Raw genomic sequence first — 19,650 nt, forward strand, 5'->3', positions numbered from 1 at the left:
TGTGCTGCAAAAAATTTATTATATGCTGCTATAAAAGATTGTTGGTTTATATGAATATCATAGAATAAGTTTGATATATTGCATACATTTTTTTTGAATATATTACTAACCAATTGTGAGTAAATGTTTTATGTTGTAGGGATCCCCGGGGAACAGAAATAGCAGGTGGTGAGCAGAATCCACTTGGCTGTAAGGTCACTGGCAAAGGGAGAGGTTAGTGCATGGTTAGGCAGGACTGGAAGCGCTAATCAGGGTTTTCTTCTGAAGTGTGTATGTTAGCTATCAGGACCGTGGTGAAACTCCCGTTGTGATATCACCTAGTAAGGGTCACAGACGGCAGGAGTAATAGGTTCTTGGAGCTTGAGTGGCAGCAAAGGAGAGCATTGGTGAAAATTTTGACTTAGTATATATCCCGGAAAGAAGTGGATTAGTCAAAAGAGTAGCAGGTTCTCTATTTGCTTGTGTGAAAAGGATAGGCGGAAGGGATCTATCCGTTGTGAATGAAAAGTAGACAGAAGTGGTTTACTTGCAGTAAAAGAAAGACTCTTTTCCTTTCTAAGACCCTTTGGCATAGTGGCAGTCGTTTAACGTTGTTAGCTAAAATCTGTACGCGCACTTTAGGGAAAATTCAAAGTTTCCGTTACCTTGTGAAGGAGGGAGTCGGTCGCAAGACGGCGTTGACGTCACTCCGTGCCGCGCTGGTATTGGAGGAGCCAGCGAATACAAGGCGAAGATAAAGTTGTAAGGGAGGGGTGAGCGCCGCAGAGTGAGACCGCGTTTCACGAAGGGGCCACGCATCCATTAGTCAACTGATTTTGAAATCTCAGTGCTGATTGGTTGTCGGACGTTGAGAGACGTGTTAGCATTGGAAGCACAAAAGTAAACAAGATTTTCCGAACCGAGCTAGTAGGTTGTGTCGAGAGGTGTATGTGGTACCCTGAATTTTTGCCTGATCCCAGGAATTTAGGGTGTCATAGGGAATTAATGAGAAGAGGCAGACCTCACAATATGTACGGAGAAAATTGTCCTTCGCTGAAAAGATAAGGAACTATTTCAAAAAAGATAAGCCCATTCGAACTAGGGAGGGAGTAATCATTCCACCTCCTGATACTCCCGCTTCATACATGATGTTTGAAAAAGGATACCATACCTGTGTGTGGTTAGAGAATTGGGTAAAGTACACAGAGGAGGATGGAGTCCTAGCTTTTCCCCTCAATGGTACCTTCAATGGTAGGATCTTGTTTAATCTGAGAACCCGAATGGATGAATTACACCCCCGACCCAGACTAACACAGTATGAAGCTTTAGAGGAATGGGAAATTGAAGCTCTAGAGCGAGACAGGCCCCGAATGGACAAAGGAGTAAGCAAATGGTATCCTAAGTTACACAAAGAGACTAAGGAACAAAAGATGAAGCGGTGGAGACAGAATATGATGGTTGAGGGACTGTTTCCGTTGTTTGGGGTAACTGAACATATAGGTGGGAAAAAGACAGAGAAGAGTCGACCTTTAATGGCAATGGGGGACTCGGAGGATGAATATCTGGAGGATTTGTTGATAAAAAATCCACCTCCTTATGCCGAAGCTTCAGGAACTTTAAGTTCGAAAAATCCTTTTCTCCACCATGCTAGGAGTAGGAGGGCCAGCGAGACAGACCTAGCTGGTATCTGCAGTAAATCTAGCAATAGTGATGAGTTTTGCAGACCTAGTACTGCAGTCCCAAATTACCGACCTTTTGGTGAGGATAGACCAGGGTCAGCCATGCCCACCGCCCCGAGTATTTACCCTCCTCTGGTGCCTCAAATATTGCATGGTAACACACCAGAAAGGGTATTGCAAGAAAGGGAGAGAGATGCCCTGATTAAACAAAGGAATGAACTGATTCAAACCATAGCTCAGATACATCCCAGTCCGGATGCTCTGACGATACCTGTAACTATTGGTCCCGCTATACCCATTTATGGGGATAGGCAGACTAGTCCTAAAGCTCCAATCCTTACTCCAATGTCAGTTCCCCCACGAAAAAAAACACTCGTTATTGATGACCAGGCAAGCGAGTGTGAGTCTGTAGTCTCTCTAATGGATCTGTCCATAAGAGAGCCTAGTACCAGTGGATCTCGGTCAGGGAGTCAGACTAAGGCTAAGGAAGTCCTAATCGAAACTACATCAGGAATCCGGAGTGCCACAGTGGTGACTCCAGAGGAACTGGATAGATGGACTAAAGAAATGGATCGAGAAACTTCCCCGCCCAGACCCTTGGATATTTACCAATTGAGAATAGAGATAGAGGAGTTAATGGCAGGGAATGTGGGATTAGACAGACTAAACACCCTTAGAGAAGAAGAGTTTCTGTTTATCAGCAAGAGCCTTACCCGAAATACTAGAGTACTCCATGAAAAACTGATGGACACGGCTGCAGACATGGGGATTGACGTAAGTCGATCCAAAGTCCTGCAGAAACCATACAGGGCGAAATTTTCAGACAAGGATTTAGAAAACATGAATGTGTCAGGAAAAAGAACTCAGATAAAGGAGTTACTGAATGTATTACAGAAATGGGGAGATCTGGACGGATGGAAAACTAGGTGGGCTAAGAAAAAGGAGGAGAGTAGGGCGAAGCCAAAAGCTTCTGAGTTGGTGCTAAAAGAAGTAGGTCAAGCAGAAAACCTGTATCCCATGAGGGAAGTGCCTGGTGGGAAATATGTACATGTCTCGTGGTCCCGGCATGACATTGTGTCATTTACCAATGATTTCCCAAAATTAAGGGAGAAGCCAGTGGAGTGGTATAGGCAGGTAGAACGATTTGTGAAGGTCCAGAAGTGCCTTTTAAAAGACCTGGATGGGTTCTTTGACATTGTAGTTCCGGTAGATTTGTGGACCGATTGCAAAATTGAGATTGACTGGCCCAGTGAAGAATTTCAAAGGGACCCCCACACTGGAGCTCCCTCTTCAGAAGTGATGAGAAAGTATGAGCAAGTCATACAATTTCTGAAGAAAAAGGTACCAGCAAAGGAAACTGATTGGACCCGAATAGATAGGACCACCCAGGACCACAATGAAACGGTCCATTCATATTATGAGAGGCTATTGCAGGTATTTAAGACCTACAGTGGCATCGATAATATTGAAATGAAAGACATGACTCATTTTATTTATCGATTCGTGCTAGGGCTGAAACCAGAAATATCCCAGTGGATTAGAGATAATAAAATCTGTTGGCAGGGAAAGCCTATAGATGATGTTCTCAAGTACGCTAAGTACTGTGAGGATGAAATGGAGAACAAGAACTAGGCTCTGAAGGAGAAGGTGATGTGGGCACAGGTTAAATTGGCTGAGCAACAAGAAAAACAGTTGAGTAAAATGAATAGCAATGTTCCAAACAATAACTCGGGAGGGGGAGGGAAGCCTCGAGTTAAAATGAGCAAAGAAGAGGCTAAAAAGAAGTTCCCCTGTCACGGGTGTGGCCAGATAGGGCATTGAAGAGACGAGTGTCCTCATTTGCAAGCTGGTAATGCCCCCATAAATGGTTTAAATCCACAGGTGCAGAAAGAGGGGCCAAGAAAGAATCAGCAACAGGTAAATCTACCTCCATTGCCTAGAGCTCCTAGACCAAATTATAAGAATCAGGCCCCACAGAATGAGAGGGTTGAAGTGTGGGAAGGACAGAATGAGAGAAATCAGGCAACCTCACAGTTCCTATTAAATGATACATTCCTCTGCGACGAACCATACTGACGGGGCCTGAGGGGGGAGGAAGGGGAGTGCGTGCTTGGCGCATCCCTACGGGTAGACCAGTCAGGTCCATACATTGAAGGAAAGGTTGAAGGAAATGATGTTACTTTCCTGTTGGACACTGGTGCTACCCGTTCGACTGTGAGAACAGCGGACGTTCCTAACCTACCCCTCTCGGGAGAAGCAATCCAAGTAGTGGGCGTATCAAATCAGATAATTAGTACTCCTGTAACTGAACCCATGGAAGTTTCCATAGGAAATTTCAAGGAAATGCACAGGTTTGTGGTCTGCGATTCCAGCCCAGTAAATCTACTGGGACGGGATTTGTTATGCAAAATGAACTGTACCATCTTTTGCACGCCGAGAGGTGTTGAAATTCAGACCCCAGATGAGGATGGCCCGTACAAAATAATGCTGTTAAGGCCTGATATCGAAGCCAGGCCCATAACAGTTCTTGATTTACCTGAAGAACTCCAGCAAAGGGTGATACCGGAAGTATGGGATTTTACCGGGAAAGATGTAGGATTAATGGCAAATGTGGACCCAGTCAGAATAGCCATCAAACCTAATGCTACCTACCCAAAAACAAAACAGTATAAAATGAGTGCAGAAGTGAAAGCTGGAGTCGCACTTGAAATAAACAGATTATTGGAGGCAGACATAATTCAAGAGGTTTTGAGCAGTCCCTGTAACTCGCCCATAATTGGAATTAAAAAGCCTAGTGGAAAGTACAGGGTAGTGCAGGACTTGTGAAAGGTAAACCAGATTGTTGTACCTTGTTGTCCCATTGTACCAAACCCTGCTGTGATCCTGTATCAGATTCCCTGGAATGCGGAGTGGTTCACAGTCATAGATCTGTGTCACGCATTCTTTTCCATCCCATTGCATCCAGACAGCAAATTTCTTTTCTCCCTCGAGTTTGACAGTCATGTCTATGTCTGGAATCGTGTCCCCCAGGGGTACACAGAAAGCCCCTCCATCTTTAATCAGATCTTAAAAAGGTGTCTTGAATCTTTAGTTCTACCCAAGAAGTCTGTCCTGGTCCAGTACATAGACGACCTTTTGGTGGCGTCTAAAAATCAAAGCGACTGTGCTACTGATACCATTGCCCTGCTGAATCATCTGGGTAAAGGTGGACACAAAGTATCTCCTGAAAAATTACAGTATTGTAAGAATTCAGTAAAATGTCTAGGACACCAGATCGAGAAAGGTATCAGAAGAGTCACCTCAGAGAGAATCAGGATAATTCGAGATATGGAACTGCCCAGAACTAAGAGGGACGTTAGAATGTTCCTCGGAGTTGTGGGATACTGCAGACAGTGGATTGTGGGATTTGCAGTACTTGCCAAACCTCTGATAAAAATTACAAAGAAAGGGGCAGACGATCCAGTCACCTGGGACGATGAAAGCATGTCAGCCTGGATAAAATTGCGAAACTGTCTATGTTCTGCTCCTGCATTAGGAATGCCTGATTATTCCAAGAACTTCGAGTTATTCTGTGATACACAAGACAATTGTGCACTCTCAGTCCTGACCCAAGAGCATGGTCTAACTAGACGTCCTGTGGCCTACTTTTCAGCCACACTGGACCCAGTAGCTACTGGGCTTCCGGGGTGTCTGAAAGCAGTAGCCGCCACATGCACCAGTCTGGAACAGAGTGAGAACATTGTCATGGGACATCCTGTAACGGCTTATGTTCCACATTCAGTTGTGATTCTGCTAACCCGAACCAAAACTCAATATCTCACTCCTAGTCGGCTGACTAAATATGAGAGAATTCTTATTGGTGCAGAAAATGTAATAATCTCCAGATGCAACATTCTGAACCCGGCAACGCTATTGCCCCTTGCCCAAGATACAGGAGAAGAAGGTGAATTTGAACATAATTGCATTGATCTGACTGAGTTTAGTACTAAACCTCGTCCTGACATAAAATAAATGGCCCTTATCAATGCTGACATAGTGATGTTTGTGGATGGCTCCTGCCTGAGGCATGAGGATGGTGGACTGAGTGCTGCCTATGCTGTAGTCACTCTGGAAACTACCCTAGAAGCATCCTATTTGAGTGAAGTCAAATCTGCCCAAGTGGCCGAGCTCATAGCATTGGCCAGAGCTTGCAAACATGGGAAGGGCAAACGAGTAACCGTATATACTGACAGTCAATATGGTTATGGGGTTGTTCATGACTTCGGCCAACTATGGCTGCAAAGAGAATTCATGACTTCCTCAGGTACCCCCATCAGAAATGGAAAGGTGGTGCAAACCCTATTGGAAACAATCCAATTGCCTAATGGGAAGAGTGATGCGACAGGCATGGGTAGCTGGACACAAACTGCTGAGTATTTCTGATGATTTGGTGCTAGAATACTGCAGGCAGCTGGGTGACCAAGTGCGTTCTATCTCTCACCAGATTGGAGAGACTGCTGATGAATGGCCAACCACTCCGGTCCATAAAATCAAACTTGGAGATTGGGTGGTATTGAAGAAACACACCCGGAAGAATTGCCTTGGACCAAAGTGGGGGAAAAAGAGGCAAGTGATCCTTGTAACTACCACCGCTGTAAAGTGTGCTGGAGTGCCAAAGTGGATTCATGCCAGCCACACTAAGAAGGTAGCCAAGGAGGAGACGGCTGAAGCTGAGGGTGATGCAGCTGAAGAGACTCCAGACGAGGGTCCCGATCTAGCTGACATGATACTACCCGGCACCAGCCAAGACGAGTGGTTTCCAGCAGATGACCTGATTCTTGATCCAATAAGAACCAGAAAATATTCCTACCTAGACAGAGAGTGGGATAGCGAGGGTGAGACAGGACTAGAAGAAGAAGGTCAGGTTAACCAGAATCACATCAGACCTGATCAGGAAATAGGCCAAGTAGGGACAGACCAAGTCATCGACACTCCTCCAGAGACTCCAGAAACAGGAAAGGGACAGATAGTGGTTAAAGTTGAAGTTCATGCGGAAGAAAATCAAGGGGTCGAAGTGCATGAACAGGAACAGATAGGTACAGATGAACGTGTTCAGGAACCAGAGTCCAAGCTGGTTGAAAATCAAGATCAAATACAGACCATACCTGAACAAGGCCAGCTTAGAAACCAGGCAGAAGAAACCGACGAAAGACCTGGACCTAGTCAGACAGGAGAGGAAAAAGACAGTGCCATTACAATAGTGCCACACCAAAGTGAAAACAGGGGAATTCACGAGGACGGCCAAGTAACCTCGACCACTAAGATGCCTAGAAAACAGGCGAAACCAAAATATATAAAGAGACTGAAACTAAGACTGAAAACTGTAGAAGAAAAATTAGAAGACGGAAAAAGAGCTGCAAGTGAAAGACAAAGAGACGAGGCTCAGCAAAGTAGACGCAGCATCAGATTTAAGAAAGTAAACAAGAACTATCGAAGTCCTGAATGGACCTTTTTGGTGTTGGAAGAAATTGACGACTCTGAAGAAAGTGACCGAAGTGATCTCAGTTCCGTTGAGGATCGCAGCTCTGAGGTAGAAGACCCACCCTGAAAGGTGAAACTGTGTTAGCCTCTTGAAAACGAAACAAAGAGGGGTTAAAAAGGTCCCAGAAACAAAATGTCTGATTCAAGCGTAAATGGAAGACCAAGAGGGAATTGTTGCAAAACTTGCTGTAAAATATGCTTATGCAGTGTAGCAATAGTTATAGTAATATGGATAGGACTAACAGTTTCTATACCTTTTATGATAAGTAAAGATCCTAACCTGTATCCTACTAAACCGATGAACCCAGATCCAGAAGTTGTACATACTGAAGAAACATCACAAAGTGTAGAAAGACGCGACAATTCAGTTAGCCTGAGACAAACCCGACATGACTTAGAAGCATCAGATGAGGATGGACTACATTTTCACCACATGAGAAATCGATCTCATTTAAATGTCTTTGCAAATCTTTTAGTGCATTACGTAGAAGCTATGGAAATAGAAGATTGTTATGTCTGCATGAAGCTACCTACTTCGGTAGCTGAAGGTGTGACTTATCACCATTTGCCCCTGACTTATGGGATTTCCTGTAGTATATTAGCAAGCTTATTTTATAGAAGCACATTACAGTACTACTATTCAAACACTGACGTGATTTTTTCTGAACTACCTGTTCGAGGGCACCTGAATGTTGTGCATGTCAGAAGCGAGGTAACACGATACATGGGAGAATACTTCCTGACTATAGGAGACATAGACTTACATGAAGCTCGAAGAGAAAATTTGACTTGCTCATTACATGAGCAAGAAAATATGTTTTTGAAAATGGCAGAAAAGAGAAGGGAAAGTTTCCAAAGAAAGGCTAATGATGAGAAACAAAAAACTCCTAAATGGGCTGGAAACATGGAAGGCACCTCAAATGGCGATACAAATCCTGCGCTGTTGTTGGATTTTGAACGAAAGGGGAAACTTTGTCTTCATAGAGAAAAGACTAGTTATTATAACAATGTATTCATCGGTTCCAGCGAATGCGACCATAATTACAAGGTAATTAGAGGTTGGGGTTTCAAAAATGGGTCAGAACCTGTGTTTCCCGGAATTTATTATATATGTGGGAACGAGGCTTATTTCAAATTGCCGGATCACTGGTATGGAAGCTGCTACTTTGGCATTGTCTTCCCGAAAATATACCATGTGAATAACGCTGCTGGAAGCAATGAAGACACTAATGGCTTAGTGCGTAGTAAACGTGAGAGTGTAGGAGAAATTATAGGTGATATTTTTAGTGCACTGATACCTGGAATGGGGGTAGTTCTGAATACTCACTGTATCTGCAAATTATCTACGGTAGTGGATCGGTTATCAACTGACACTGCTGCTGGATTCCTGCTGGTCACTACTGAAATGGTTGCGATCAGATCAATGGTTTTGCAAAATCGCCTTGCTCTTGATACCTTATTGGCAAAAGAGGGCGGAGTCTGTAGAATGCTGAAGGCGCAACATTGTTGCACCTACATTCCAGATAAAAGCGTAGAAATTAAGAAATATGTGCAAAATATACCTAATTTGGAAAGAGAACTTAAACCATTGGAGGTTGACAGTGCCTGGAAGAGACTGACTGATGGACTCTCTTCTGTAGGTAGTTGGTTCACTAATATAGGCCGTAGTCTAGTGGGTAAAATACTGATGCCAATAGCTGGAATAAGTCTGATTGTGTTTATTATAATGATTTGCTGCAAATGTCAGAAATGCAGAAAAAAGTACACTGTAAATAGGAGGGGAGTGAAACGGAATGCGGATGAACTCGAATTAGAGGAATTAAGGAGCCAGATCTATAAAAAAGCTAGAGAATCCCACCCAAATAAAGCTACAGACAAACGGCATAATAATAAATTTGTGGAAATAGAGATGAGTGAAATGTAAGAAAATTGAAGTTGGCATCTGTTTCCAGTAGTAGTGATGATAGTAAATATCATCAAAGAGGGGATTGATGGAGTGGAAGTTTGCGCCTAATGCAACCTGCTCTGTATATGAACCTCGAGTAAACTTGTAATAAATACTAAACCACCTTGTTCGTCATTAATAATCCACTTTTCCAGTACACGCGGGTGTCCTAGAGATGCTTGCCTATGTGTTTACTAACAGTAACACCGCTTGCATATTATAAAATGGCCGCTTCGCAGAAATTCAGTCTGCGCATGCGTCGGTCATACCCATGTGATGTGACGCACTCGCAGATTTGGAGGGAAAAAGTCCGCTCATGCGCATTGTAGCTGACCTGCCCGCTTGTTCTAACCATGCTCTGCGCTTGCCCATGCTGCTTCGCATTTCTGTCTATTCTCGCACTACTGATTAATTGCTATAGTTATTATGAAGTAAGGGGTGAAGCGTAGGTAATCCTGGTGTACAGTGTGTTCTGTTTTGCTGTGATATTAATTTGTTTTCGCTTACTTTTCATGTACCACGCATACATTGGCCTGGGTATGTGAACCCGACTCCATATTGTAACCCGTTCCGACCCTGTCACATGACGAGGGAAAATCCACACTGCGCAGAAGCAAACCACAGCCAGCTGGCTCCTGAAGCAAGATGCGCATGAGAAGCTACCTAGGTTTCTGTCAAAGATGGTGACAGTCACCTTGAACTGTGCAACATTGTATCTAAATGATGTATACACCCATTGTTTTTCCATATTCCTATGCCTGGGAACGTGAACTCAGGGGGGCGGGTATTAAAATTAATTATTCATGATGGGAACGTAGAATTTTGGAGGTAAAGGTGACCTAATCATTCCTCCTGACCAATCACAAGTTGGGACCCTGTTTTTGCAACATTTGTGGGTGGTCTGGGAACCCCAGAAGAGTATAACTAGCCTAGTTAGATAGGGAGAAATTGTCCGACTTGTCCGAGTAGCAGACCTGTCACTGACCCCGCGACTCTATAGGTGATTGATACAGAGAGCTGCGGAGCCCTCTGTCCGAATTTTCCACAAACTCCAAGGGGTGGAAATAGTCTTAAGTGCTGGCGAAGCACTTTTGCTGGGGACTCGAGAACCCAATCGGGGTTATAGGCGGATTCCGTGCAGTGAGGGGGTAACGCAGGCGTTGCATCCGAAGCTGTGGGGGTTGGTCGTGCCCTTTGATGAGCCCAGTCCTGACCCAGAACCTGAGGGGTATCCTGTCCTGTTTTCCGTGAGCTGCTACCTGCTCACCTACTGGTATCCTAAATCCTTGAGGGTCCTCGTCCTTTCCCAAACTGACCCGTGGCCAGGGTTAGTCTTCATTCTTGCCTAGGTAAATATTACTTATAGGTGTCCGTCATTCTATCCCTTTTCCCTTCTGCTCTTAATAAAGCCTCTATGCACATGAATTTTGCTCTGTTCTCTCCGCTAAATGCATTTGCAATCTGTTTATAGTATGTTCCAAATTTTCCCCTTCCTTTAGGATGAGTTTGAACTGTTTTAGTAATTATTAAAGTGTGGTGAACTTTAAAAGTTGCAATAAGACTTTAGCTAGATAGAATAGAATTAGGGTTGAGTCACTTATAGGTTATAGAAATACACTGACTGATGTGGTTAGAACTTGCCGTCCCTAGTTTAAGTCTGAACTGAATAGCATGTTCCCTGTTACCCATACCCTTTAGAAAACTCCATGGTGTTAACCTTCTTGCATAGCTATTTTATCTTTTTGATACTGCTTACTGATGTTATTATCAGCATCTGCCTCATAATTCTGTCTCTCTAAAAATACTTTATATAAAAACCCTTAAAATACCTCAGGTGTCTGTGGTTATTCAAAGAAGTACATCAAATGTTGATTGAATAAATAAGTGGTGCATTTTGAAGTGTTATCTCCTACCCTCGAGCTCCTGATCCATCAGGAGGAGTAAGTACCTGTGGTAAGTCATGTACCATGATAGAAGTGTCACAGGAGACACACCCACAATACTGATAGTAGCGTGTAAAATCACCCGACTAGTAAATTGGGGTTTCAAACGCATACATGGGCCCAAGTGCGTGAAAATCTGGCAGTCTGTAGGGCCGGGTGACCTGCGCGCTCTATCAGTATTTCTGGTAGCAGAGGATGGTTAGGACTAGTTAGGATAGGTAGATAGGAGAGTTACTATTGAACCGTGAGAAATAAAATGTGCTGCTAAAAATGTATTATATGCTGCTATAAAAGATTGTTGGTTTATATGAATATCATAGAATAAGTTTGATATATTGCATACATTTTTTTTAATATATTACTAACCAATTGTGAGTAAATGTTTTATGTTGTGGGGATCCCCGGGGAACAGAAATAGCAGGTGGTGAGCAGAATCCACTTGGCTGTAAGGTCACTGGCAAAGGGAGAGGTTAGTGCATGGTTAGGCAGGACTGGAAGCGCTAATCAGGGTTTTCTTCTGAAGTGTGTATGTTAGCTATCAGGACCGTGGTGAAACTCCCGTTGTGATATCACCTAGTAAGGGTCACAGACGGCAGGAGTAATAGGTTCTTGGAGCTTGAGTGGCAGCAAAGGAGAGCATTGGTGAAAATTTTGACTTAGTATATATCCCGGAAAGAAGTGGATTAGTCAAAAGAGTAGCAGGTTCTCTATTTGCTTGTGTGAAAAGGATAGGCGGAAGGGATCTATCCGTTGTGAATGAAAAGTAGACAGAAGTGGTTTACTAGCAGTAAAAGAAAGACTCTTTTCCTTTCTAAGACCCTTTGGCATAGTGGCAGTCGTTTAACTTTGTTAGCTAAAATCATCACCTTGCGTGTCTAGTCATCGTTGACGTTGGACCAGGAGGTCAGGCGGATGGCGCTGGTGGTGTTCACAGGGGAGGTGCAGTCTGGCGTAGTCGGGGTGGTCGTGGTGTTGAAGCTGTCGCGGATGTCAGCGATCTTGCGGTGGAAGAAGGTGGCTAGTGAGTCGCACAGTTCTTATGCGGGCGGGATGTCAATTGCGTTGGCGCTGGGGTTGGAGAGTTCCTTTACGATGCTGAACAGCTCTTTGTTGTCATGTGCGTTGTTATCCAAGCGGTCTTTGAAGGAGGATCTTTTGGCTGATCTGATGAGGTGGTAATGTCTGCGGGTGGTGTCCTTGTGGGCTGCGTGGTTGTCATGGGTGCGTTCGTGGAGCCATATTTTCTCCAGTTTCCGGCATGCGCGTTTGGACGTCTGAAGCTCGTCGGTGAACCAGGTGGCTCTCTTGCTGGAGTGGCTGTTGGAGGGTTTCTTGAGCGGGCGAGGGTGTTGGCTCAGTCGTCGATCCACTGTCTGAGGTTGCGGACTGCGGCGTCTGGGTTGGTGGGGTCGGTGGGTGGGTTCTGGGCGAGGGTGGTGATCAGCTGGTCTTCGGTGACTTTGCTCCAGCAGCAGCGAGGCAGCTGTTGGGTGCGGTGGTGCGTGGTTGTATTCTTGAAGGTGAAATGGATGCATCGGTGGTCGGTCTAGTGGAGTTCGGTGGTGTGGTCGAAGGCGACGTGGGTGCCTGTGGAGAAGACGGGGTCCAGCGTGTGGCCAGCGGCATGGGTGGGAGCGGTAACGAGTTGTCTGAGGCCGAGGTTGGCGAGGTTGTCGAGCAGGGTGGCGGAGTTGGCGTTGTTGTTGTTCTCGAGGTGGAAGGTCAAGTCCCCGAGGAGGTTGTAGTCAGTGGAGGCAAGTGCGTTGGTGCTAGCGAGGTCGGTGATGGAGTCGCTGAACTGAGCCCGGGGTCCGGGGGGTCTGTAGATGAGTGTTCCTCTGAGGGTGGTGTTGGGTTCGGTGTGGATCCGGAAGTGCAGGTGTTCAGCGGTGTTGAGGGTGTCATCTGCGTGGGTGGCGACCTTGAGGGTGGACTTGTGGACAATGGCTATTCCTCCTCTGAATCCGTTGGCGCGATCCCTGCGGGTGATCTTGGTACCGTCCGGGATGGCTATGGCAATGTCGGGCACCGAGGAGTCGTTCCACCAGGTCTTGGTCGGGAGGGCCACGTCTGGGGCAGAGGTGTAGAGCAGATCGCAGAGCTCTACGGCGTGTTTGCATGCAGAGCTGGTATTGAGGAGTATGCAGCGGAGGTGGTTGGGTCCAGTCCTCGGAGGTTTGGTGGTTCTGTCGCAGGTGAAGCTGCAGGTGCGGCAGGAGAAGGGTCCGTATATAGGGAGGTGGGAGGGAGGAGCAGCTGGGAGGCGGGAGCAGCGAGTGGGCAGGGCCGCAGGGGGTACAGCGGCGGGGAAACAATGGTACAGAAGGTAAAATGGGGCACAAGGGGGAAAAAACGACTGGCACAGAGGAAAAAACGGGGCACAAAGAGGGAGAAACAGTGGCAAAAGGGACAGAGGACACTTACCAGCGGCAGTGGCAGCGGCAGCAGGGGCACACAGTCGGAGCTGTGTGGAGAGGAAGTGACCTACCAGGAGGGTCAGGGGTCGCTCACCTCACAGCGCAGCATCCAGCATATTTGGGGAGGTGGGAGGGAGCAGCAGCTGGGAGGCGAGACCAGCGAGTGGGCAGAGGGCGGGTCCGCAGGGAGCACAGCGGTGGGGAAACAATGGTACAAAGGCAAAATGGGGCACAAGGGGGGGAAAAAACTGAGTGGCACAGAGGAGAAAACGGGGCACAAAGAGGGGGAGACAGTGGCAAAAGGGACAGAGGGCACTTACCAGCGGCAGCAGGGGCACACAGTCGGAGATGCGTGGAGGGGGAGCGACCTACCAGGAGGGTATCTGACCTTTACACAGGTTTCCTGCGTCAAGCCCTCTCTAGCTTACCGTTTTTTACATCTTGCTCTAAGCTGGGGTACACCCTTCTTGCTCCAGTCCGGTCATTTGGTGCATGAAACCCCCTTGAGTGTGGTGGACACACTTATCTGCCCTTTACAAAAGTTTCCTTCAACAATACCACTATGACTGGCAGTTTTTAGAGCCTGTGGTCTAAGGAGGAACACACCCGCGCTGTTTCATGATGTCCGGGGTTTTCATGGAGATTTATGTTTTTTTTAAAAGCAACATTTTACCTTCCTTTTGGTTCAAGCAACCACGAGGCTGAGGGCTGGGGACTTGGGCTGTCTGCTTATCCCCAACTCCTCTTACTGAGAACCCCACCCTTCTGTCACATCTCTGCAGACATGTTTTTTATCATGCCCAGGCAGGCTCTCTTAGGCTCAGACACCCAGCCAGGGCCACAATTTTACACAATCCTAAACACATGGTGCCAGGAACCTAACACCGACCTCTGAATGTGCGCCGATGCTCCCACAGCACATGTTGGAACCCAAAGGAGATAGGTCAATGAAAAGGTGGTAAAGGCTAGACCCTTTTTAAGTATAAAGCACACAAATTGCCTAAACCACACTTACTTAAGCGAAAAAACGATTTTAGGTTAGAAAAATATTTATTACATTCCAACCAGGCATGCTTATTCAATGCCAATTATTTTGACTTTTAGAGTATCTTTTTTAACATTAATAGGCAGAAATGAAACGGACTGTGCATTCAATATTTACATTACTGTACAATTGGTTTGATACACATAGAAGCAAACAATGTCAAAATAATATATAAAACATCAAACATCCTACAAAGAAATTAATACATAACAAAACACCGATATCATATACATATAGAATCAATGAATGAAACAAATCGAAAGAATGGGGAATATGGTCAACTGAATGACTCGAATTTCATAATGTTTTGAGTGGCTAATCCTAGTATTGTTTGTTAATAATGCTCTATTCCACCAAAGCTGCCAAGCTTTTTGACATTGTTTGTTTCTATGTGTATCAAACCAATTGTACAGATTTATTCCTTTATACTACTGGTCTCTAAACTTTGTGCAGTTTCCCTCAGATATTTTGTTTTTCCAATCCCTTTATTTACGGGCTGTTATCACTTGCAGAAAGATTTTACAGTTAACTTAATTGCCTATATAAAGTAATTGTTCTTCTATTCCTTTTAACTGCATTGCATGTTTTTATCATATTTTTTCTAGGCAGAACCAATTTGAACAATGAACTAATCTTATGTTTTGTATGTTTTTATGATTTACAATGTGAAATCAAATAAAGCTTATTTTCGGTTCCCAGAAAATCACAATTTGGAAATCATTATCCCTGATGATAGTACACCTGGACCTGGGTCGCAAAGGAAAATTGTGATTTGGTAACAAGTAACTGAATCGCTGTTTGGTGTTTGTACCTTTAAAAACAAGCATTGGAAATGCAATAGGGCTCGCATTAGGTAAGTTTGAGCTATTGGTCTTATAAATGATTTTTTTTATTTGTGTTATTTTTTAAAATAGATAAATTAATAGCTTTGTCAATTATAATGCCAATAGTTATAACTTTCGCAAACACGTATAGCATTTGTAATGCAACATGTTGTGTATTTACGTGACTTAGATGTATTGATATTACAAATAACAATGGCAATGACTTAAACTTTGTAAATACATTTTGTGAAGATTATGTTCAGTGTTTTTTATTATGACAAATCCAAGAACAGAAGTGAAATATTAACATCTTTTTGTGACTTGTAATAAAGCATGAAAGCTTGAAAACAGCTTGAAACATGGAAAGAACATATTTGAACCAGTGATGCTGTGGTTGCGCTGAGTGATGCTGTGGTTACGCTGAGTGATGCTGTGGTTCCGCTGAGTGAAGATGTGGTTGCGCTGAGTGGTGTGTGCATCGGTGGAGCTTAGTGGGTGCATTGATGGAGCTGTGTAGGTGGAGCTGTGTGGTGGGTGCATCGGTGGAGCTGTGTGGTGGGTGCATCGGTGGAGCTGTGTAGGTGGAGCTGTGTGGTGGGTGCATTGGTGGAGCTTAGTTGGAGCATTGGTGGAGCTGTGTGGTGGGTGCCTCGGCGAAGCTGTGTGGTGGGTGCCTCGGCGGAGCTGTGTGGTGGGTGCCTCGGTGGAACTGTGTGGTGGGTGCCTCGGTGGAGCTGTGTGGTGGGTGCATCGGTGGAGCTGTGTGGTGGGTGCATCAGTGGAGCTGTGTGGTGGGTGCATCGGTGGAGCTATGTGGTGGGTGCATCGGTGGAGCTGTGTGGTGGGTGCATCGGTGGAGCTGTGTGGTGGGTGCATCAGTGGAGCTGTGTGGTGGGTGCATCGGTGGAGCTGTGTGGTGGGTGCATCGGTGGAGCTGTGTGGTGGGTGCATCAGTGGAGCTGTGCCGGTGGAGCTCTGTGGTGGGTGCATCGGTGGAGCTGTGTGGTGGGTGCATCAGTGGAGCTGTGTGGTGGGTGCATCGGTGGAGCTGTGCCGGTGGAGCTGTGTGGTGGGTGCATCGGTGGAGCTGGGTGGTGGGTGCATCGTTGGAGCTCTGTTGGTGGAGCTGTGTGGTGGGTGCATCGGTGGAGCTGTGTAGGTGGAGCTGTGTGGTGGGTGCATCGGTGCAGCTTAGTGGATGCATTGATGGAGCTGTGTGGTGGGTGCATTGGTGGAGCTTAGTTGGAGCATCGGTGGAGCTGTGTGGTGGGTGGAGCATCAGTGGAGCTGTGTGGTGTGTGTATCGGTGGAGCTGTGTGGTGGGTGTATCGGTGGAGCTGTGTGGTGGGTGCATCGGTGGAGCTGTGTCGGTGGAGCTGTGTGGTGGGTGCATTGGTGGAGCTGTGTGGTTGGTGCATCGGTGGAGCTGTGTCGGTGGAGCTGTGTGGTGGGTGCATCGGTGGAGCTGTGTGGTGGGGGCATCGGTGGAGCTGTGTGGTGGGTGCATCAGTGGAGCTGTGTGGTGGGTGCATCGGTGGAGCTGTGTGGTGGGTGCATCGGTGGAGCTGTGTGGTGGGTGTATCGGTGGAGCTGTGTGGTGGGTGCCTCAGTGGAGCTGTGTGGTGGGTGCCTCGGCGGAGCTGTGCGGTGGTTGCGTCAGCGGAGCTGTGTGGTGGGTGCCTCGGCGGAGCTGTGTGGTGGGTGCCTCGGCGGAGCTGTGTGGTGGGTGCCTCGGTGGAGCTGTGTGGTGGGTGCATCGGTGGAGATGTGTCCGTGGAGCTGTGTGGTGGGTGCATCGGTGGAGCTGTGTGGTTGGTGCATCTGTGGAGCTGTGTGGTGGGTGCATCGGTGGAGCTGTGTGGTGGGTGCATTGGTGGAGCTGTGTGGTGGGTGCATCGGTGGAGCTGTGTGGTGGGTGCATCGGTGGAGCTGTGTGGTGGGTGCATCGGTGGAGCTGGGTGGTGGGTGCATCGTTGGAGATGTGTCGGTGGAGCTGTGTGGTGGGTGCATCGGTGGAGCTGTGTGGTGGGTACATAGGTGGAGCTGTGTGGTGGGTGCATAGGTGGAGCTGTGTGGTGGGTGCATAGGTGGAGCTGTGTGGTGGGTGCATCGGTGGAGCTGTGTGGTGGGTGCATCGGTGGAGCTGTGTAGGTGGAGCTGTGTGGTGGGTGCATCGGTGCAGCTTAGTGGATGCATTGATGGAGCTGTGTGGTGGGTGCATTGGTGGAGCTTAGTTGGAGCATCGGTGGAGCTGTGTGGTGGGTGGAGCATCGGTGGAGCTGTGTGGTGGGTGCCTCGGCGGAGCTGTGTGGTGGGTGCCTCGGCGGAGCTGTGTGGTGGGTGCCTCGGCGGAGCTGTGTGGTGGGTGCCTCGGTGGAGCTGTGTCGGTGCAGCTGTGTGGTGGGTGCATCGGTGGAGCTGGGTTGTGGGTGCATCGTTGGAGCTGTGTCGGTGGAGCTGTGTGGTGGGTGCATCGGTGGAGCTGTGTGGTGGGTGCATCGGTGGAGCTGTGTGGTGGGTGCATCGGTGGAGCTGTGTGGTGGGTGCATCGGTGGAGCTGTGTGGTGGGTGCATCGGTGGAGCTGTGTAGGTGGAGCTCTGTGGTGGGTGCATCGGTGGAGCTTAGTGGGTGCATTGATGTAGCTGTGGTGGAGCTGTGTGGTGGGTGCATGGGGAGTAAAGGAAAGGGCTAGGATAGGGAGAAATAATAAGGGGTCTTGTAGAGGCTAGACATATGAGGGGTGAGAATGCTAAGAAAGGAGTAATCTAGGCAGAGGCAGGGAAGGGGCTGATAAGGGTTGGCGGGTAAGGATATGAGATTAGAGAGGGCGGGAAGATTTGTGAAAATATTTGATCCATGCTGGTAGAATCTATTTCGGTAAAACTGCGTGTCAACACTATAAAGCCACGCTCTGTGTTTGTTTTGTTACCCTAAGGAGAGGAACTGAGAAATAATCGGGGAGTTGAGGGTCACAGTTTTACAGGCGGAGGCTTTCCACATCAAGGTCATGCGTCCTTAGAGATTAAGAGCATGGTCTTGTTACAGCCAATAGAAACGCAATCCTGTTTTTCAAACCATTTGGGAATGTGTGTGTTTTTTTTATCATCTTGAACTTCAGTTGCCAAACCCGGACCTAAGTGACACCATCTTGTAACATTCTGTAGTTTAATGCCCTCTGTCCTCTGGCACTTATGTGAATGTAATGTCCCTTTGGTCTACAACCACAGATCTTCGCTTACTGTCAGCCCCACTACTGGTGTCTCCCTGGTGTTTTTTTTAAGTTTTTTCACGTGAGTGATTACCAGCAACCTGTCCGTCCGTAACCTTAAGGTCACACATTTGAGCCCTGCCGAGCCCTTTAAAGCCCTTTTTTTTTTATCTGAATATTATAGAAAATGACTAGGAAGAGAGCATAAAAGGAGACACGGAGCGAAACTGAAAGTACGGCCGGCCGGCCGTGAATAATTAGGGATGAGCGCACACTGAGAAGCTGCCTTTGATGTGGTAATGCGAGGCCGGCAGGCAGGCAGGCGGCTGGTGGCATTGTGCACGCGCTTTTTAGGGCTTGCGCTTGCGCAATGACCTAAAAAGCGCACATGCACTACAAGGAATCGCCAGTGGAATTGCCAGTGTTTAAACTCTGTTTAAGCCACTTTAGAGCTTCGCCAGCTATGCGCATGCGCATCAGCAGGTGAGCCCTAAAAAAAACCTCCCGCAGGTTTTCTAAACCCCAAAGAGATTGTAGTTGAAGGTATAAACTAGACCAAAGAGCTTAATGTCTAGTAAGTGGTTAAAGAAGTAGCCGCAGAACTACGAGATGGAATAGCTGCACTTATAAACAGAAATCCAACAGATCACTTGAATAGACGTTTCTGTTGTAGTACTGTTACAGTATGCCAATGAGTTCAGGACGCTTTGCTGGAATATCACAAGAAAAACTTCTTATAGTTATTCTGGGGGATTTGGAGAGAGAGTAGTGAAGTGGGATTATGGGTTTGGCAAACCCGGGACTGTCATTGGGACCAATTTCTCCCCTACTCAATGAAACAATATAATTTCTAGGTTATCACTACAAAACACAAATAGTCGCCTCACTCACTGCATGAGATTCAGAATATCCTTCGGAAATCGACTTCAACCTGTCCTGTGACATGTTTTCATATCGTAGTGTTTTCCTTTCTTTCACCTACTGCCTTTCAATTTTGGCAGAGTGACCCTATTAAACTACAGCTTTGTTTTCTAGGAGGAAAACTAAAACTGAGATGAACAGTCCGCATCAGCACAAAAATACAAGTGA

Source organism: Lissotriton vulgaris, chromosome 12, assembly GCF_964263255.1.
Source record: "Lissotriton vulgaris chromosome 12, aLisVul1.2, whole genome shotgun sequence".
Lineage (NCBI taxonomy): Eukaryota > Metazoa > Chordata > Amphibia > Caudata > Salamandridae > Lissotriton > Lissotriton vulgaris.